Below are 7,524 nucleotides of genomic sequence, written 5' to 3'. Positions count from 1 at the left end.
ATGCACATTTTCACATACTAATATGATTAAATATATCAATATATCATGCTGTCACGTAATCACATATAACAAATAATCACATATTTATTACCTCAAGTGACAACCAAGATCTGGTTATCATAATTTCAACCATTCACAGTTTATGGCCCAATACCTTCAATGATTCTAACATTGTTAGGATTGAATTTTAGAGTTAAATTGTATTCGTCTTGAAAGGTTTAATATTGTAATTTTTGAGTGTTTGACTTTGTAAGTCATGTTTGACTTTGTAAGTCATGTTTGACTTTGACTTGTGTCTTTATTGTTTGACCTATAAATAGGTTTTGTCTTGTAGTGTGAATTGTAGAAGAGAGCTTAATTGTAATACGTATACTTGAGAGTGAAATATAAGTGTTGACTAATTGACTTTTCCTCTCCAGACCTTCTTGATGTTCTTACATGTTCATATGAAGATTGCCATAGATTCATAAAGATTATTGAAGATTGATCATATTGTGGGACACACAATTGGTATCAGAACTGGAATGCAAAAAAATCTTTTGAAGAGATCATCAAATTTGAAGAATTTCTGGAATATCATAATCTGTTCATATTCATCTTCATATTTGTTCTTGAGTGTTCATAAAATTTCTTCATATTTTCTACTCGAATATTTCAATTTTTGGTGATTTGATGTTAAAATGATGATCAATGTGTGCGTAATCGATTCGTTAATCTTTGTTATATACAAATTTTCATGTTTTCATCGTTCGTTTTAAAGATCTGATTAGATTTGTGATTTTTGAAAAAGTTTGATGTTCTTAAAAATTTCATGAAAAATCTGATTTTGATCCATATTTTGATGAAAAAGTTGAATTTTTTGTGTTTTTGACCGGTTTTAGCCTTACCCGGATTTTTGACTTAGCCATTTGTACATGTTTCTTGACCGGATTCACTCTTAAATCGCATACAGTCTTACACGGTTTAGGCCCTTCATTGCTTAACTTTTGCATTCGAGTTCCATCTTAATCGGACTCAGGACTTAGCCCTTTTTTTAGGTGTTATCCGAATACCACACCATCCGGATTTGATGTTACTCGGACACTAGCCTAGCCAATTTCATCTTCATCGCTCATCAAGCCATCCGATTTAGGCACAAACCCGCACACTGACTTGTCCAATTTAGGTGTTCCTCGGTAACCCCTTTGTCTGGATTAGACCATTCTCGGCCATGTCTTGATCAAACTTACCCGGATACCTTCCTCAGCCAAGACTTAGTTTTCTCGGACACCTACACCCGGATACGACATACCTCGTGCAACACTTCACCCGTATTAGGTTCATCCTCGCATAAAGGCTTATCCAAGCTCCATGTTCCTCGGACAACAGGCTTACCCGGACACCATCAGCCAAAATACTTAGCCATTTTTTCAAGCCCTGTCCGGATTTGAGTTTTCTTAACCAAAAGACTTAGATTTTTTCAAGCTGTCCAATTTTGGGTTTCATCTTACAACACATCATCCGATTTTGAAGCATTTTTTTTTTTGCCAAATTTGACATTTTAAAAAACCCTTTTTGTCGAGATCTCATATTTTATCATTTTGATTAGTTTTTATTTGGCTTTGACATTTTTTTATTTGAATTTCACAAAATTTCTGAGTTTTGAGTTGAGTTTAACTGTTTTGATTTGTGAATTGTTTTTGTGAACTGTTTTGAACAGTTTTATCAGTTTTTGATTGTTTTTAACAGTTTTTGATTGTTTTTACTGATTTTGACTGTTTTCACTATTTTTTTTCAAATCTGAACATTTTTTATTCTTTCTGGGAAATTTCACGTCTACTGATTTTTTCTGAGTGATATTTTTGAATTGTGATTTCTTTGTTTGATTTCATATACTGCATAGATTCTTTTGATTAATCTTTGAATTTTAATGGCATCATTCTTTGAGAAGGAGAACAAGGAACTGAAAGAAAAGATCTGTGAATTGGAGACAAGTCTGCAAAGCTATTAAGACAAATATGTAAACATGTTTTATGAAAATCATGCAAATGAGGAACTTGTTAAAGATTTACGACGGGAGCATAAATAAGCTATATAACGTGTTGAAAATGATTCCAAGTTTTGGATTAGTAAACTTGAGAAAACTTTGGATGCTGTAAGGAAAGAGTTAGATGATGAAATAAGAAGTTCAAACAAGATAAAACATGATTTAGTTAATAAACTTCATAAAGTTGGGTCAGAACTGAATGCTGAGAGGAACTCTCTAAAAAAGAAAAATAAAGAGACTGAAGATTTCACAGAGAAACTTCATAAATCTTAGATGAATTGATTGAGGTAAAGAAATTACTGGAACAAGAGAAAGAAAAGGTTTTAGAAGTTGAGAAGGTTTTGGATGCAGAATAGAAAATTTTGGAGAAAAAGAAGAATAGGATAATAGAAGTTGAGAAACGATTTGAAACTGAACGAATATCTTTTGAGAATAAGATTAACTCGTTGGAGCTGAATGCTAAAATGCTTTTAAAGCAAATTTCTGATTTTGAACAACTTATCATCTTGGAACGAGCCAAGGTTGATAAATAAAAGAAAGAGCTTAAAGAAGAATGTCTGAGCAAAAATTTGGAATTGCTTAATAGTGCTGAACAAAAGCAGAAAGCACTAGACGAAGAGAAGAGACTGTTTGCTATTGAAAAAAGAAACACTGCTAAGAAATATGAAGCAATTGCCAAAGAGCTTGCAGAGAAGAAGAAATGGCTCGACATTGCTTCTGAAAATGATAAGAGCAGTTTAGATGAAGAAAGAAAGAATTTTGATAAAGAAAGGAAAATGTTTGAAAAGATGAAGAAAGAATTAGAAGGTAAATTTCTGGATACTTCAAAGAAATTGTCTGATCTAGAGACAGAACTTGAAACTGAATTGAACATGAGAACTAAACTTAAAAAGAAGTACGATTTAGTTGTTGTAGAAAGAGACCAGTTATTAAAGAAAGTAAAAGACTTTTCAAGTGCTCAAAGCTCAACTGGTTCTCCATCATAGTGTAAAACCAGCTTTTATGACTATTCTAGTATAAAATCTAACAGTTATTCAAGCAGCCATAAATCAACTGTTTCTAAGAATAATTCTCGTTCTTCAAATCAGTATTATCAAGGGTATGTCATTGGATCACCCAATTATCATTCAAAAGTTAAAAATGTTTGGGTTAATAAAGTTGATTCTGTTTCGTCTCATAACTATGTTGTTACTAACCCTGTTCTTCCTTGTATTGTGATATCTACTAATGATCTAATCAATCTTAGCAAGAGAAGAATCATGTGCTCAACATGCAGAACCACTGATTTGTCAATCGGAAAAGGTACAACAGGTGGTATGGAGACAACAACTATTAGAAAAGCTGGAATAATTTCAACAGGTATGATAACAATTGGTATGGATCTTATTGTATATCTGATCAACCTGTTAAAAGTGCTAAAAAGAAGACATCTTACAGAAATAGATGGTTTGGCAGTTACAACATACCCCAGCCTGATTCTAACAAAATAGGACCCAAGTTCGTTTGGATACCAAAATCTGTTTGATCTGTTTTGCAGGTGAGTCATTGTTGTGCTGATGTAACACCCCCTTCAAACTCACATTGCATATAACACATATTTCATTTATAGAATATATGTTCAAGCCCACAAAGGTCCACAATACAAGAGTCTCCAATACAAAATACACAATTCAAAATTTCCAAAATACATGCTCTTGTATCCATAACATCTATCCTCCAATACATATCCAAATATGGTCTTCATATAGCTAAGCATATAGGGAAATAATTCACATTTTTCCTTTTCCTTTACTATCATTATAATCTGCATTTCCTGCAACACATATTTGAAAACATAAAATGAGGGTTAGACTTGGAAGTTTAGTGAGATCCCTTTTTCATGTAGTTGCAGGGTGATAACCACTAAAACATTTATTCAAGTAAAATCATTTCACATTTCAATCGTGTAAATCCATATTCTGTTTGAGTCATTGGACCCCTGGTTTCAAAGACCAGACTTAGAAAATATTTCAACAAACAAGAGAACCAAAGCTCCTCTAGTTCCTCTACCAGAGCTTCTTACTTGGGTAAAATTATCAAAATATTCATAGATCAATATCATAGATAATAAAATGGCTTTCCCAAAGATAAAACACATTTTGAAAAGGATTTTTATATGACCAGAGCTCTGGTTTTACTAGCCAGAGCTTCTGGCTTAAAATGCAAGACGAACTATAGCTTTTGGTTCAACCCGCGTAGGCCAACCAGAGCCCCTCTGGTCTGTCTTTCTTATAAGAAAAACGTCTAAGTATAAAACCTTTTGAAATCTCTTTCAAAATATAATTTTGACACAGAGCCCTTATCTATAAATACAGAGCCTCTAGTTCAACTAAAACATTCAGTAAAGACTTACATAATTCTAAAATCAACGTCCAGAACCCTCTGGTTCTATTATGACGACCAACCAGAGCCCCTCTGGTTCCTTTCAAGGAACAACCAGAGCCTCTCTAGTTCCTCTAAAATCAAACACTTAATCTAAAACATATTTTATCCTAAACCAATTACCATAGACCAAGTTTTCCCTTTCTCAATAACATCAATACTATTATTTCTAATAAGAACAACATCTCCGAGTCCTCAAACCACAAAGAAGTAAGAACTCAAATCTATTGTAATTTTAAAAGATATAATAGAAAGAACTATAATAACCACATACAAATGCCACCCTTATATCCAAAGGTACATCATTCCTTGATATGCCACCCTTATAGCTGAAGGTACACCTCTCCTTGATATGTCACTCTTATCCCATGGTACACCTCTGCTTGATATGTCACCATTATTTCCTCATCAAAATCTATGGATTAGTTTCAAACGAAGACATACCGAAGTCACAACTGTCTTGATGAAACAACCTCCATAATTTTATCCACAAAATCTATAGATTAATCCCAAACGAAGACAGACCGAAGTCACAACCGTCTTGATGAGATGTCCTCTATAGTTTTCAACCAATAATGGTTTCAAAACAGTTTTATCATCAAAACTTTCAAACTCAAGAACAATCTGTTCTTTCAAAGATTTTCAAAAAATCATATCTTCTTTAAATCCTCAAACATCAAATCTCCTTAAAATCCTCAAAACAGGATATCATTTCCAATACTGTTTTGAAGAAGCAATCTTTTCTTTATCTTTCCAAAACAGTTTCCAAAAACCCAAATTCATAAGACTCAACTTAAACTGTTAAAAACAGTTTTACTATCCTTTCTTCAAAATCAAACATCAAAACCCAGCAGCTTACATAACAATATATAAAGGTTTTAGTTTAAAAACTCACCTTAACAAGCACAAATTGATAGATTCAACCACACAACAGATTCTTCAAATAACACAGAATCTTCAAACACTTTTGTGCAGAACTCTTCTTAAGAATACTTCCACCGCCACTCACACCTTTTCTCTCTCAAAAGGTTTCTTTTCAAAATAAAATGATAAAATAAGATCTTATCTCTTTTTCATTCTTTATATATTTTCACCAAGGCGGTGAGGAACTTTTATTATTATAAAATAGTTTGGGCGATGGTGATTTTATTATTTTAATCAACCTTATTTCATTATGAAGATATCGCATCTTCATATTTTTAAATAATTAAAGCTCATGCATGTATCATATCAAATATACATCCATATAATTCATGTATGCATCATATCACCTTTTTCACATATATGCATACCACTCATGCATTTAATTAAATAATCATGCATGTTGTCGCATAATTCAAATAATAATCACGTATAGGGTACCTTAACCCAGGTTGTCTGAAACCCGGTTATAACAGCTGATTAGAATATCATGTCTATGATACACAAATGCAGGATGAGTTTGTATTCAGTCCAAATATGGTTTTTGAATAAATCAGTTCAGGACCCGTGCTGAAATGTATATGACTTCTGAACAACTCAGTTCAGGACCCGAGTCAAAATGTTTCATTTTTTAATTATTATTTTGAGCTGAAATGAAATACTATTGAAATCCATTTTTTAGGGGGAGTCTCTAGAAATTTTTTAATAAATGTTTTCGGAATTGGAATTGATTTATGAAACGAGTACATTTTCTGAGCAGGTATTTCCTGGGATTTTACTTGCATAATTTCTCATCGTACATAATTTCAATACCTGTTTCAGCTATTCTTCAAACCGTCATTATCACGTGTCTTTTATGAAAATTATTTTCGGTAATAATACACTCGTTTGTAATCAAAGTTGTTTTCTGATTTTTTTTCTTTGGTTGATTCAAATTTCATTATTCTTCGATATTCTAAATCTGTAAACTTGCACTTACAGATCTTTATTCATTTTTCTCACTTTCGTTGAATAATCTGTTTGATACATCACTCTTTATTTGTTGTTTTTACTTAAACGTTACATATTTCTTGATCAATTTTTATATGATCATTTGTGTTTATTTGAAATAATATTTTGATCAGCTGTCTGTGATCAATTGAACATACTGTTAAATTTTAGGAGGGACTGAGTGCTTCATAGAAATACCTCTATGGAATGTTAGAACCGATAAACTTACCCATGAGGACAAAGATATCTGAGTGAGCTTTAAATACAACATGGGTTTGTGTGCAGAGCTTAAAATGAAAATAAGAGGGGTAGTTGTTGTGAGTCAAAACAATTAATAAGAGTTGTGTCAGGATTAAAAGATCAAGATAATCCTGTTCTAACCTCTAAATTCCAGGCAAACCACAAAATCTATTAGTTCTCAATTCTTTCGAGACTAATATGGAAAAAGGCAAAGCCCGGGCCAATTCTTGTCACAACCCCACTAGCTACTCATTTATCTCTTAACAAATAAATGTTTCAATAACACTTGGGGCACGCAACTCACAATCTATCAATTTCTCTTTTGGAGAAAAATGATATTGAAAAAGAATGATATATGTCCCTCCTTCAAGTCTTTTTTATTACGAATTGAGTCAGATAAGTTTGTGTAGTCCATACGATTTATCTTTTTGAGCCTAAACAGAAACATATGTTGCTTTATTTTTCTACACTACACAGATTTTGCAATTTATATATTATTTTTCCCTAACATTCATAGATATACTTTATATAAGATATCGATGATTGAATGGAAGTCCTGGTGAGATGAACTTCAAAAAGTCTCACATATGAAGTACATTCGTTGTACTAAATATATCTGTTATATTCACATGCCAATCTTTTATAAGATTGAAAACAATTTCATATGTTGAAATTGGTTAATTTCCCATCTTTAAAATCTGAAAAGATTATACAAGTGGATTTGAAAAGATCTACTTACAATTTTACGAATTGACGGCTACGTTGAAGATAGGGATGGGAATGGACCCCGACCCGTCGGGTAACCCGGTCCACCCGCCCCGGTCGGGGACGGGGATTCCCCGAAAAATCGGGTCTCGGGGACGGGGACGGGGATCCCCGCTTGGCGCAAGCCGGGGACGGTGACGGGGACGGGTATAGCACTCCCC

This window comes from Cynara cardunculus, assembly GCF_001531365.2.
Source record: "Cynara cardunculus var. scolymus isolate 2C chromosome LG 9, CcrdV1, whole genome shotgun sequence".
Taxonomy (NCBI): Eukaryota; Viridiplantae; Streptophyta; class Magnoliopsida; order Asterales; family Asteraceae; genus Cynara; species Cynara cardunculus.
The sequence above is the reverse complement of the archived record's forward strand: the minus strand, read 5'-3'. Positions refer to the sequence as shown.